The sequence below is a fragment of the Tachysurus vachellii genome, chromosome 21 (assembly GCF_030014155.1).
Source record: "Tachysurus vachellii isolate PV-2020 chromosome 21, HZAU_Pvac_v1, whole genome shotgun sequence".
Lineage (NCBI taxonomy): Eukaryota > Metazoa > Chordata > Actinopteri > Siluriformes > Bagridae > Tachysurus > Tachysurus vachellii.
Window position 1 is genome coordinate 2945619 of NC_083480.1, and position 12716 is coordinate 2958334.

Here is a 12716-nt window from a genome sequence, read left to right on the forward strand (position 1 = left end):
AAAAAGAACGATAGAGAAAGAGGGATAAAAACAAGGCAGGCGGTGTATGGGAAACCTATTTGGAGCATGTAGTTTTGAGATCATGGCTGTTACCGGTGGTAATTAGTGAAGGAACTGTAAGCAGCTGCCTCCGAGGTAAACCGGTTTCAATTAGACCTCGCCCAGTCCAGACCGGGTGTCATTCTGTCTCAGCCGTCAGCCCCCATGAAAGCTGCCGTGCCACCCAACACATGGCACCAACTGCCAGGGAAGCATTGGCACAAATCGAAAGCACAAACACTGCCGTCGACAGCCTTTGCATGTGTGCACGCATACACTCCTGGCCCATGCGGATGACAATGTTGCTTAACAGAGTATCTTCTATGAGAGACAGCCAGGCAGCCCCAGCTTCATCTGCTAGGGATGGTGGGGTCTCTATGGTAACGGCTGAGCCAGACGCAGGTACACAGGAATCCACAAAGAACAGACTTGTGCTATTATATCAGTATTTTCAAGCTAGTTAAGCCAAAAAAAGGAGAAGCAGCTGATCCTGACTGGTATTCACAATTTGTCTTTTTAAAGCCTGAAAGAATTTATGAAAAGAATTTCCCTTATCAAACAAGCAAGCCAGCCTTTTTTTTCTATTTTTTATTTTTTTTTTGCATACAATTCATCTTTCACGATACTCAAAAGGATATGTGGCATGAATTGGCAAGATAGAAGCAGTCATTCAGATCTGAAAACCCACCACCCCCTGCCATGTTGATCATTCATACGGATTAACCTACTGGTCTCTGTCACATGAAATCAGCCAAGCCTCCTGCATAATCCCTTCATTGGGCTGACAAGCTGGAGTCAGTGGCGTAGATTTCTTCAGTCTTGCATGTTTACAGTCTGAAGTGAATTCTTCCTGACATGATGTGACATCTAAACTAGGAAACCTTTTACACAAAGAGACTTTTTGATTTGCCGTTTGTTTTAGAAGATGCAGATCGACGTGCTGACAAAAAAAACCCTGCGAGCTGTCTATAATCCTGGCACAATCATGGATATTGTGGTTAAAAAAAATCACACAAAGCTTTACATGCATATCACCCAATGCAATGGTGCAATCGTGGATATTTAAACCAGGAGACCTAAAGCGGGTTTTCTGGTCTTCTTTTCATTCTGCCCTGCTTTTAGGATTTTCCTGTCTTGCTGCTGTATTTGTGCAGTTCTCTACAACCTGATTCCACAGGCATATAATTTCCACCAATTATTTATAACAGCGAGGCCTGTGATTGTTATGAATGCCAATTCTCCTCTCAGCGTCTTAAGGCTGTCAGGATAAACAGCGAGGCTGAAGTCAAGCCAGTGCTTCCAGAATTTGGAAAACAGCCCAAATGTCACATTTTAATTCTGAGCCTCTAAACAGTGACACAAAAAGGTCAGCGGTGGGGCGGTGGGGCGGTGATTTAGCTCAAGCCTTAACCCAAACGGTACGTGCAAACATTTTAACCTTCAAGCCACTCACTCATCCGGTAACCTAATCAAATCTAGTATTGAAAACCCAAGACCGTAATCAGACCATAAGAAAGCTCTTACAAGTGCTCGACACTCTTTGCTCAGGGTGAGGGACCGGACTGTGTTTTTTCGCTCCCTGTGATGACACCATTGTGTGCAGGAATGAGTCAGTGCCACCATCTGTTTTGAAACCTAAGTGGCACTTAATAAACATAGCCAATAGCATGCATTTCTCAGATGACCAGGGAAAGCTTTGGGTAATGGATATTGTGTCTCTCACAATTAGATTTGGATTCTATGCTGCTGCTGATCTGGAATCTGGAAAAAAATGTTGCAAGTTTGGTATAAAACGCAGTCTATGAGACTGTCTGTGAGGCATGTAGTCGCGCAGGCGAGACAGAACACAGCACTTATCATTAAGATCAATAAGCAGATAAAGACTATAATCCCCAGGGCTGTGACAAGAGTTCCACAAGAGCATTTGGGATTTGGTGTTCTGTTAAATCCTCGCTGGCCATTTCCTAAGAGACTATCTCAGACCACCATCGAGCCTCACGTCATGAAACCATGATAGCGCTCACAGTTTGCAATGGAGATCGATCTACAGAGCTAGAACTGTCAGCCTAAGTGTTAGACGGCAGAAAGTAAGAATAGCAGTAGTAACTGTTAAGATTGAGCTTTACAGTTGTGAGGAAGAGAACGCTGAAGGCCACTCTGACACGCCATTGTGGTGTAACAAATTAGAATGGCATTTGACGCTCGTCTTTTCGAGAGCAGATTGTAATTGATTTGGATAGAAATTGACACAGTGGAAGTGGCTATTTCAGTGTTTCTTGCTCGCAGATGAGGAGAGATAGCAGCAGGAGATCTTCTGAAGGAGACGAGCCCACAGTGACTGGTCTTTAATGCAGCTTTCAAAGTGAAACTTAATATTCTGAAAACTTGTATGAAGTGTCAGAAAATTCAGACGTGGTCAGACATCATCCATTTTTACTGACACTTATACTACACAGGGTCGAAGGGAACCTGGAGTCTATCTCAGGGGACTAGAGGCATAAGGCACGGGTCACACTGGACGGGGTGCTAACTCATCACAAGGCACAATCGCACATTCACCTACACACTCCAGACAATTTAGTGATGCAGCCTATCAGTCAACAGAACATGTTTGGGCTGGAGCAGGAACCCCTTTAAGCATGGGTAGAACCTACAAACTCCCCACACAAGGAAGGAGGCAGGATTCGAACCCCCAACCCTGAAAGTGTGAGTCAAACATACTAGCCACTAATCTGCTGCATATCAGATCAGACCCCCTGTAGTGAGCATCGTTCTCTGATAAAAGTGCTATTTTATATAATGGCAGTAAAATACAAGTTCAGTTACTGAGGAAACTGCTTTGAAATTGCACTCCACTACTTTTGGTTCACATTTCTAGCTGATGTAAATAACTAGCATTAATTCAGCAGAAAACACTTCATCAGGTAATCAACAATGAATATAAAAACAGATTTTTAATTCCGGTTCTATTAAATCTGTCTATAAATGTTGATAAATGCGGTCATGGATGTTGGATGGTGTTGTTTTTACCACCAGTAGAATGCATCCTCTAGACATGTAGTGTTAATCCTGAGGACATTACAATGTTGTTATTCTGTAAGTCTGTCACTAATTACTGAACTCGGTTCTGATTGGATGCAATAGTTATTTGTATATTGTGCTTTCTTTGATTAGGTAATAAAACATTGAACTGGTTAGGTAAAAAAGGGGCTACCGAAGTAGAGCGACAAAACATGAAAATTAGCTTATTCCATTCCACAGTTTAGCTACTGTACATTAAAAGCTATAAGGAAGAGGTGTGGTAGCCTCATGGTTACAGTGTTGGAAGGTTGCGAAGTTCCACCAAGTTGCCACTGTTGGGCCTCTGAGCAAGTTCCTTAAGGATAAGGGTGTCTGCAAAATGCTATTGATATCAATACATTAATGAAGCTGAGCTACTGCCATGCTAATGAGTTACGTAGCTAAGCTTGTAGTATCACTTCTGCTCAGCTGTTCCATGGTCAGGTGTGTGTCATTGCCTCATTATTTCACTTACAATTAAGCAGTTAAAATGTCCAGAGTTGAATCTGTTTGTTAACTCTCAAAGATTCCAGTGACAGTCAGTGAAGCAAACCACCATTATGCTGAAAAAATCAGCAAACCCATAAGAGAGACCAATAGGTTTGGCCAAATCTACTTCTTGGTGCGTTCTTAAAAAGAAAGAATGCACTGATGAGCTCAGGAAACACAAAAAGACCATGAGGACAAACAGAAAACAAGTGTAGAGGATGACATGAATTCTCTCTCTGGAGAAGAAAAATTATTACACAACAGTTGACCGGATCATGAAGATCCTCCAGGAGGTCGACGCATCTGTGTCAAAGTCTACAATCAAGATAAGATTTCAGGAAATACAGAGGGTTTCTGGAGCATCATCGAAATGAGAATGGTACCAGGAGAACCAGTAGAAGCCATCAGTTGAAGACATTTTTGAAAGACGTATACCGGAGTATTGTATGTAACACAAATCAAATGTGATTCCTAAATGATAGAATCTTTTTCTCGTAGTTCTCGTAGTTTCAGTTAATGATGAAAACGGGTAAGAAAAAGCGTGTACTGTAAAGTATATTCTGTACTCCAGAACCCACAAAGAGAACGGTGAGCACTTTTATCTGTTCGAATCTGTTTAGTGTTTCTGCCGAATCTCTCAGTAAGCCAAGCGTACATTTAACGTGTCAGAGCAAGGTCTGAGGGATCTACCCAGCTTTCAATTTGCAGTAGAGTTTCAGACAGAATCAGAGTCTGAAGCATTTCAGACTGTCACCCACTCACTTTTATTCAGCCGTGCAGACACAGTTCACCTCTCTACTAAATATTCTCCCACATACTCCCCATGCGGATTGCTGTAACTCTCCACAGAAACCGGGTCCTGTGGGAATCTGGCTCCTGAACATACTTCCACACAGAATTAAAAAAAACAATCCTGACACTTTAGTCGACACATATCACGAATCTCACCGACGCCTGACAACATTTTATATGATTTATTCGTTAAACCTGTCAGTCTCACCATGAAATTGGCATCTTGGGACCTTTCCAAAGAGTTTGAGTTTCAGAGATTCGAGTTTTCCTGAAGCCTGAAGGAAATGTTGTAAAATGATAAATTTACTTGTAAGTATGTTTGTTGAGCTAGTTAACATGGAAGACTACAGATTCTGAGTCTTATGTAGGGTTGGCGCATGTGGAAAATGGTTGGCTTGGCAACAAACCCTTCTTTACGTTCTCTAACTCCCCTTCTCTAACCAGTGTTCATTTCCACTGTGTATTTTTCCCCAACAAATCATTTTGAGGCACAAGTTGTGTTCACACTATTTTTCTCACAACATTAATAGTCTATAATTATATATCTATAATTATCTATCTATATATCTATATCTATATATTCTCACAGTCTATAAAGTAGCTTTTATATTAGAGGTTGGTTTAAAAAAATCAGTCTTATAAGATGAAGTTCATTAGTGCATTTGCTATAAATTACCATAACAATTAACATCCAGGATTATCAGCAGACCATCATATAAATAAGCTAATGCTTCCTTCATGCTGTATCGTTTTCTTTTCGCATCATTTCTTTTCTGAAGTCAAGTTGTTTTTTTAACAGCTGCACCCCTACGATGAATATGTTGAATTTCTGTCATTTAGCAATAACACTGAAGTTCTGTATTAGAATAAAAGTACTGAATAATAGTTCTGTCTGAAAACTAAATAAAACTCAAGAATAAAAAAAATTTTTTAACATTAGTGCATTAATGTTAATTCATCACACTGCAAAACACTCATTATGTTCCCACAAACATGTGTGTGTCTAAATGTGTTGTCTTGAAAATATGGTTTGTTTATTTTTTTCTAGACATAACGTTCTGGCAAAGGCAACCAAGTCTAAGCAGAATTCAAGACCCTGTCAATGTTCCACTGGGGAAAAAAAAAAACATAAGGTAGTTTTTTTGGATGTAGAAATTTTTAACAGAAATGACGGCACTTTATGTATAATACTTTTAGAACCTTGAGACTTTTTTGTTATGGTTATGATTAAGATGAATAATATATTCATAATCACTGTGCTTGTACAGTATGTCGTTTATATACATTACCTTACTTTGTGCAGGTCAACAACTAATCCGTCTCGTTTTATACTGAAGCATTTTGTTTGTGTCATTTGTTATGATGGCTGGTAAAAGATTTTTTTTTTTCATGTACTTTATACAGCCTTATACTGCAACCTAGGGAAAAAGTTCAAGGTAAATATAGAGCAATGGCGTTTCTAGAAAAATGTAAACATAGATTTATTTAAATATAATATATATACTCTCAAGGTTGTCAATGATTTCCTAACAACTTCAGTTTCAGATATTTCTAGAAGCAAGCCTTTGACAGTTTTGACATTTTGGGTGGAAAATATAGAAATAAATAAAAGATATTTTATTTAAAACATTGTACATAAAATATTAGAAATAAATAAATAAATAAATAAATAAATAAATAAATAAATAAATAAATAAATAAGGGAAAAATCTGGAGATAACCATATTAATTTAACTTAAAAAAAAAGAAAAAAAAACGAAACGTGTTTTTTATCTTCATTTAAGTTTTTTTTTTAATGTTTTTCTTGTAGTTTTGTTACTTTCATTTTCTGATATGAAGCAGAAACCGAAATATTTTGTATCTATATATTTCAATGCTGAACTAAGAAAATGATTTTCTTTTTTTCCTCTTTTCTGTTTTTAATCACTCAGTTGACGCTTAAGTTCTGACATTCAGTGGGTTTTATTTCATTTGTTTTATTTGTGTACTTTTAATTGCGCAAAACACAGCAACAGGTTAACGACTAATATTTTCTTCTCTGCTGGTCATCATCTCTGCTGCGTAATTCGATTTTCTTCCCCCACAACATCAAAACCAAACGTTGAGACAAGCTTGCATAACATAAATACATGAATATTAATAATAACTGTAAATAAAAAAACACGTTCTTAGTGTAAACCTTTGTTAGCCTTCTGTTAGAAAGAAGTCGGCATCATTTGCGTAACAGAGATGAACTAAACCTCGCCCTTGGTCAGCTCTCCTCGGGCACTGAACATCTGCTGGAACTACAGGTGATGCAATGGAAATGAAAATCCAGTGCTAACCACAACAACAAAACACTACAGATCTATCTAAAGATGTGTAACAGACACGACGGAGAGTAAGGCAGAGAGAAACAAGACGCAATTCGGAGAAAGACGCAGCTGTAAACAGTGTAAAGGGAGAAAGATCTGAATTGTTTGTACAATCTGTCACTATATAGCTGAATGCATCAAGAGTAACAAAAACACACGACTCAAACTTCTCTTTCGAGCTGACCTGAGCCGGAATGAATGACTGAGAGCTGAGAAGTAGCTGCCGTTAGATGCGTAATGAGGGAAAAGGCGCTCACCTGTGCGCGGCTCATGCAGTGCTGTGTGGTGTTGGTGTGCGCGCCTCGCACTTTTCTACGCGCACGGAAAACGGGAAATGTGCGCCACTAGCTGGCGACGCTGCTTTAAGATGATAGGGAGAAAATGGGATGGGAGGTGGAAAGAGACTAGAGACCAGACTCTCAGCGAAGCAAACGCGTTAATTTGCCTTTATTCGATGAAAAACGCTTCATTCACCGAGGCAGATTTGTCTCTTCCTACTCGTACCAGGTCGCCGAGGATCCATATATGGTCAAAGGAAGTGCAGCCAGACTTGGCATGATTTGGTCTGTTGCTGTGGGGACGTCAGTTCTGCGCTCAGGCCAGATTAAACGTCTGCGTGCGTAATTATACGTTTTAGCACGCACATTTTCTCTTCACTATGCTTGATTGTATGAACAAAAGTATGTGGACGCCAGACCTTCACACCCACGTGTGCCAGTTACAAAATCCTGCAGATGTAACCCCCATTTTGAGGACACATCTGAGGACACTTGAGTTCTTCCACTTTCTCAACCTTAACCTCCAGAACCATGTCAACTCTACTACGGGAGCATCACAGATGCTTGGTGCACAAGGGCATTGTCATGCTTGAACAGGGCTTGAGTCACTGAGTTGTAGAGAAGGCAAATTGTAATGTTACAATGTACAAGGTCATTTGAAACAATTGTGTGTTTTCACACAATTGTAGTAATAGTCTAGAGCAGAAGAACATGCGAGTTTGAATGTCAGGGGTGCACATACTTTTGGCCATGTAGTGTAGTTTACCCAAAATATAAAACAATAAAGTCAACACACACACACACACACACACTAGTCAGGGTTAATGCCGTGACCCAGTCGCCTAGCATCACAATTTTTCCCTTGTTAAACTCAGTCTGATTCTAAATATACACTCACCGGCCACTTTATTGGGTACACCTTACTAGTACCGGTGTGGTCTTCTGCTGCTGTAGCCCATCTGCCTCAAGGTTCGACGTGTTGTGTGTTCAGAGATGCTCTTCTGCATACCTCGGTTGTAACGAGTGGTTATTTGAGTTACTGTTGCCTTTCTATCAGCTCGAACCAGTCTGGCCATTCTCCTCTGACCTCTGGCATCAACAAGGCATTTGTGCCCACAGAACTGCCCTCACTGGATATTTTCTCTTTTTCGGACCATTCTCTGTAAACCCTAGAGATGGTTGTGTGTGAAAATCCCAGTAGATCAGCAGTTTCTGAAATACTCAGACCAGCCCGTCTGACACCAACAACCGTGCCACGTTCAAAGTCACTTAAATCACCTTTCTTCCCCATTCTGACGCTCGGTTTGAACTGCAGCAGATCGTCTTGACCATGTCTACATGTCTAAATGCATTGAGTTGCTGCCATGTGATTGGCTGATTAGAAATTTGCGTTAACGAGCAGTTGGACAGGTGAACCTAATAAAGTGGCTGGTGAGTGTGTATGTATATACTGTATAGTGTATGCACACTCAACAAGTGGTTTGATTTTCTGGATGGTTTTTAAATTTAATATGAGGAATCAGTCTGATTCAAACTCTGCTGTATGAATATGACATCTTGTACTCTTGTACTGTTTTTTCTTTTACCTTTTTAAAAAACAGGATTAGAGGGTTTAATTTTAACGCACAAGCAGAACAATGTTTGACAGAGCTCATTTAGTGCCAGCCGGTTTAACACATGCATGACAAATTCCCTTTAATTCAAACAAACAAAACAAAACAAAACAAAACAAAACAAAACAAAATTTAAGGGGGGGCACGGTGGCTTAGTGGTTAGCACGTTCACCTCACACCTCCAGGGTTGGGGGTTCGATTCCCGCCTCCGCCTTGTGTGTGTGGAGTTTGCATGTTCTCCCCATGCCTCGGGGGTTTCCTCCGGGTACTCCGGTTTCCTCCCCCGGTCCAAAGACATGCATGGTAGGTTGATTGGCATCTCTGGAAAATTGTCTGTAGTGTGTGATTGTGTGAGTGAATGAGAGTGTGTGTGCCCTGCGATGGGTTAGCACTCCGTCCAGGGTGTATCCTGCCTTGATGCCCAATGACGCCTGAGATAGGCACAGGCTCCCCGTGACCCGAGGTAGTTCGGATAAGCGGTAGAAGATGAATGAAAACAAAATTTACAACAGGAATTTATGTTTTCATATAATAGGTATTATCTTAGAAAAGTGAGCTCTACAAGATGGATCTTAGTGTTAAGGATATAAACTAGAGTTCTGCTGTTCACCACCACCCTGTCTCGTACAGAAGTGCATGTTTTGTTTTGAAGTGCAAGTGATTTTTAAGGTCAACAAGTGACTTTGGCTACAGTGGCTATAGTGTGAACACAGATTTCTAACGTCTGGGAACTTTCTCAGCCTGGTTCTTCTGTGACCATGACAAAAGTAAAAGCAGAAGTAACACGAACAACTGAATGAAGAGCAAAGAAAATGCAAACTCTTTGCACACAGGGTGGAAGTGAGACCAAGAACCCCCAACCCTGGTGGTGCGAAACAGACCTGTTAACCACTAAACCACCATGCCATTCCATGCTTAGTTTAGCTTCTGTGCTGCTTTTGCACTGGATATTCATCATTTCTCTGAGGTTTAAAATACACACAATAGCCCATAACAACACAGCCTAAACTAGTTTTTAGAAATTGCAGCTTAAATTCTGCTTTGAGACTTCTTGGGATTGTCTCTAAATGCTTCTCCAAAAAGATCTACAAGAACAATTAGATTGGATTTGGAGCATGTGTGAACTGTCGTCTCTCATAAAAGATGCCCATTCTCAGGACAGTCTCGACTGTATAATTCAGGTTGTTATAAAAGTTGTGTTAAAAGTTTGTGTGAACTCTGAAGCAGGACTTCTTCATGGATTTGTCTTTGTTTGCCTTCATTTATTTTTCCCACAATTCTGAGCAGTCTCCATGTCCCTGTCATTGAAAAACTCCCACAACATGATACTGCCACCACCATGCTTCACCATTGGCACCATAACCAGATCATGAGCAGGTGTAGCATCTGGAGTTCAAATCAAGACTTATATAACCACAGTTAATATTTTTTTCCTGTTAAGTGCCTGCATCTAGCATCTCTTCAATAAAAGCCTGACTTATGGAGTATCTCTGAGATGTTTCCATACCAACAGGTTCTCCCATTTCTTTTGATATTCTTTCTATACTAGTAACTGAGTTTGTCCAGATGGCCAACCCTAGGCAGATTCCTGTTGGTGCCACACGTCTTCAACTTCTCAAGCTTCAAAAATGGACACTATAATTTATACTGTCTCCCAGACCCGTGTCTCCACACGGTTTGATTGCTGAGGTCTGTTTATAGAGAGTTCCTTGGACTTCATGGCTTGTTTTTTGTCTGATCTGCACTGTGAATTGTGAGACATTATACACACAGGTGTGAGACTTTCTAAATCATGGAAAATCACTTGAATTTTCCACAAGTGGACTCCAGTCAAGTTCTAGAGACATAATCAAAACAAACAGGAAGTACCAGAGCTCAATTTGGCGTGCCAGGGATCTGATTAATGGGACTCTTATTTTGTGTTGTGTTTGGGCAGTGATTACATTTCAGTGTAGCACGACTTTATCATAGAGTGCATTAAAGTATTACGTTCTCCATGTGTAAGATAAGGTCAAGTGAAAACACAAGACAGTCATCTCTGTACATATCTTTCATGAGTGAAAGAAAAATATATCATGAAGACACCATACAAAATATCACCACACATCTATCCAGATATAGAATCTAAGTGAAACCATACTGTGAGACATACAGTACATGAAGGAAACGAGCAGCTCACTCCAGAGTTGTCGAGTAGCTGAAATTGGAAATAAGTGGGTTTTTTTTTTCACATAATGTTTCAAGATATAGCCTAATTAGATCTATCATCCACCTCATTCCCAGGAAAATAAAACAAAATGGAATCACATCCCTAAGCATATCAATCCTCAGACCACTATGACCACCATGTGTAACCGCCCCCAAATCTGCAGCGCCACTCTCGCTATCTTGCTGCTATAAATAGACTCAGACACATTAATTACATGGCTGCTAGAGTGAGGTGCCTCACTTCTCTGAAATTAGCCAGTACACAGGCATTAAACCAAAGGCAGGCTGTTGCCAAACTGCCAGTGAAAACTCTTAAATGGTTTCAGCTTAGCGTTAATGAATGCTGGGGAATCCACATACACCAGAGTCCAAACTTTTACTGTGAATATTTCTAATGGCGCTAAACGTCTCACAGACGAATATCACATTTGCATGAGTTAATAAACATTACAGCGCAGTGCTGCTGAATTTCTGAATCCGATTGGTCCAAAGATCTGACTATCGCAACAGGCAACAAGTTAGCAAGCTAACTGTGATGAGTGCTTCTCTCTTTCTACCCATCCCGAGGCATCCAGAAACTGTACCAACTCCGATCATCTACCGTGTGATGAAGATTTTGGACCTCCACTGAGATGAGGCCGACTCAGCGAATCCTGAGGCATCTAGAGATCGATCAGCTACAGTTAGACTCTGCTATACTAAAAAGATGTGAACTCCATGTGATCTTTTGCATCAATACAACATCTGTTTGACTGTATATTTATAATCACACCCTCCAGTGTCACCCACATGAGGATGAGGTTCCCCTTTGAGTCTGGTTCCTCCCAAGGTTTCTTCCTTTACCGTCTAAGGGAGTTTTTCCTTGCCACTGCTGCCTGAGTCACCTCAGACTTGCTCATTGGGGATAAATACATACATATTGTGAACTAAATCTATCTAATATTAATCATTTTGTATTCTATTAATCTTTATATTATTCTTTATATTAACCTTTTGTTCTGTGTTTATGTTCTTTAAAGCTGCTTTGAGACAATGTCAATTGTTAAAAGTGCTATACAAATAAACTTGAATTGAATTGAATTGAATTGAATTGAATTGAATTGAATATTGGGGGGGCACGGTGGCTTAGTGGTTAGCACGTTGGCTTAGTGGTTAGCACGTTCGCCTCACACCTCCAGGGTTGGGGGTTCGATTCCCGCCTCCGCCTTGTGTGTGTGGAGTTTGCATGTTCTCCCCGTGCCTCGGGGGTTTCCTCCGGGTACTCCGGTTTCCTCCCCCGGTCCAAAGACATGCATGGTAGGTTGATTGGCATCTCTGGAAAATTGTCCGTAGTGTGTGATTGTGTGAGTGAATGAGAGTGTGTGTGTGTGTGCCCTGCGATGGGTTGGCACTCCGTCCAGGGTGTATCCTGCCTTGATGCCCGATGACGCCTGAGATAGGCACAGGCTCCCCGTGACCCGAGGTAGTTTGGATAAGCGGTAGAAGATGAATGAATGAATGAATTGAATATTTACCTCCTCAAAACAGTGAACTGTCGAGTCAGAGTTATAGATTTAACAAGAAAATATGTGTATATTGAATAATCTAAAGTAAATAGTTTTATATACAGTACTAATAGGTGCTACTGTGTTGAATGATCATGCTGTGAGCAGCCATGTTGATTTGATTTCGCTTGCTGAACTCAGAGTTAAGAAGACTGTCCAGTGTTCCCAAAGAGGAATTCCCAAACCTGGCCAGTTTTTTTTTCCTAGTAGAAGTCCAGAAATTATGAGATACAACCTCTAGACGAATGCAGCATTAGTGTAGAGGTTTGAGATGTTAGTGTTGTTATTGTTTTTGCAAAGGATGATTTCTAGAGTCGCCTTTATCAGTGCACTCTAACA

General features: G+C 40.5%; 1 protein-coding gene across 1 annotated transcript in view; it reads right to left on the reverse strand.

The window, feature by feature from the left end:
- Positions 1-7249, reverse strand: part of baiap3 (BAI1 associated protein 3) — a 47003-nt gene extending 39754 nt beyond the window's left edge. The window contains exon 1 of the mRNA XM_060857140.1: positions 6992-7249. The gene's annotated coding sequence lies outside the window, so the exon portion shown is untranslated. The remainder of the gene's footprint in view (positions 1-6991) is intronic.
- Between the last annotated feature and the right edge of the window lie 5467 nt (positions 7250-12716).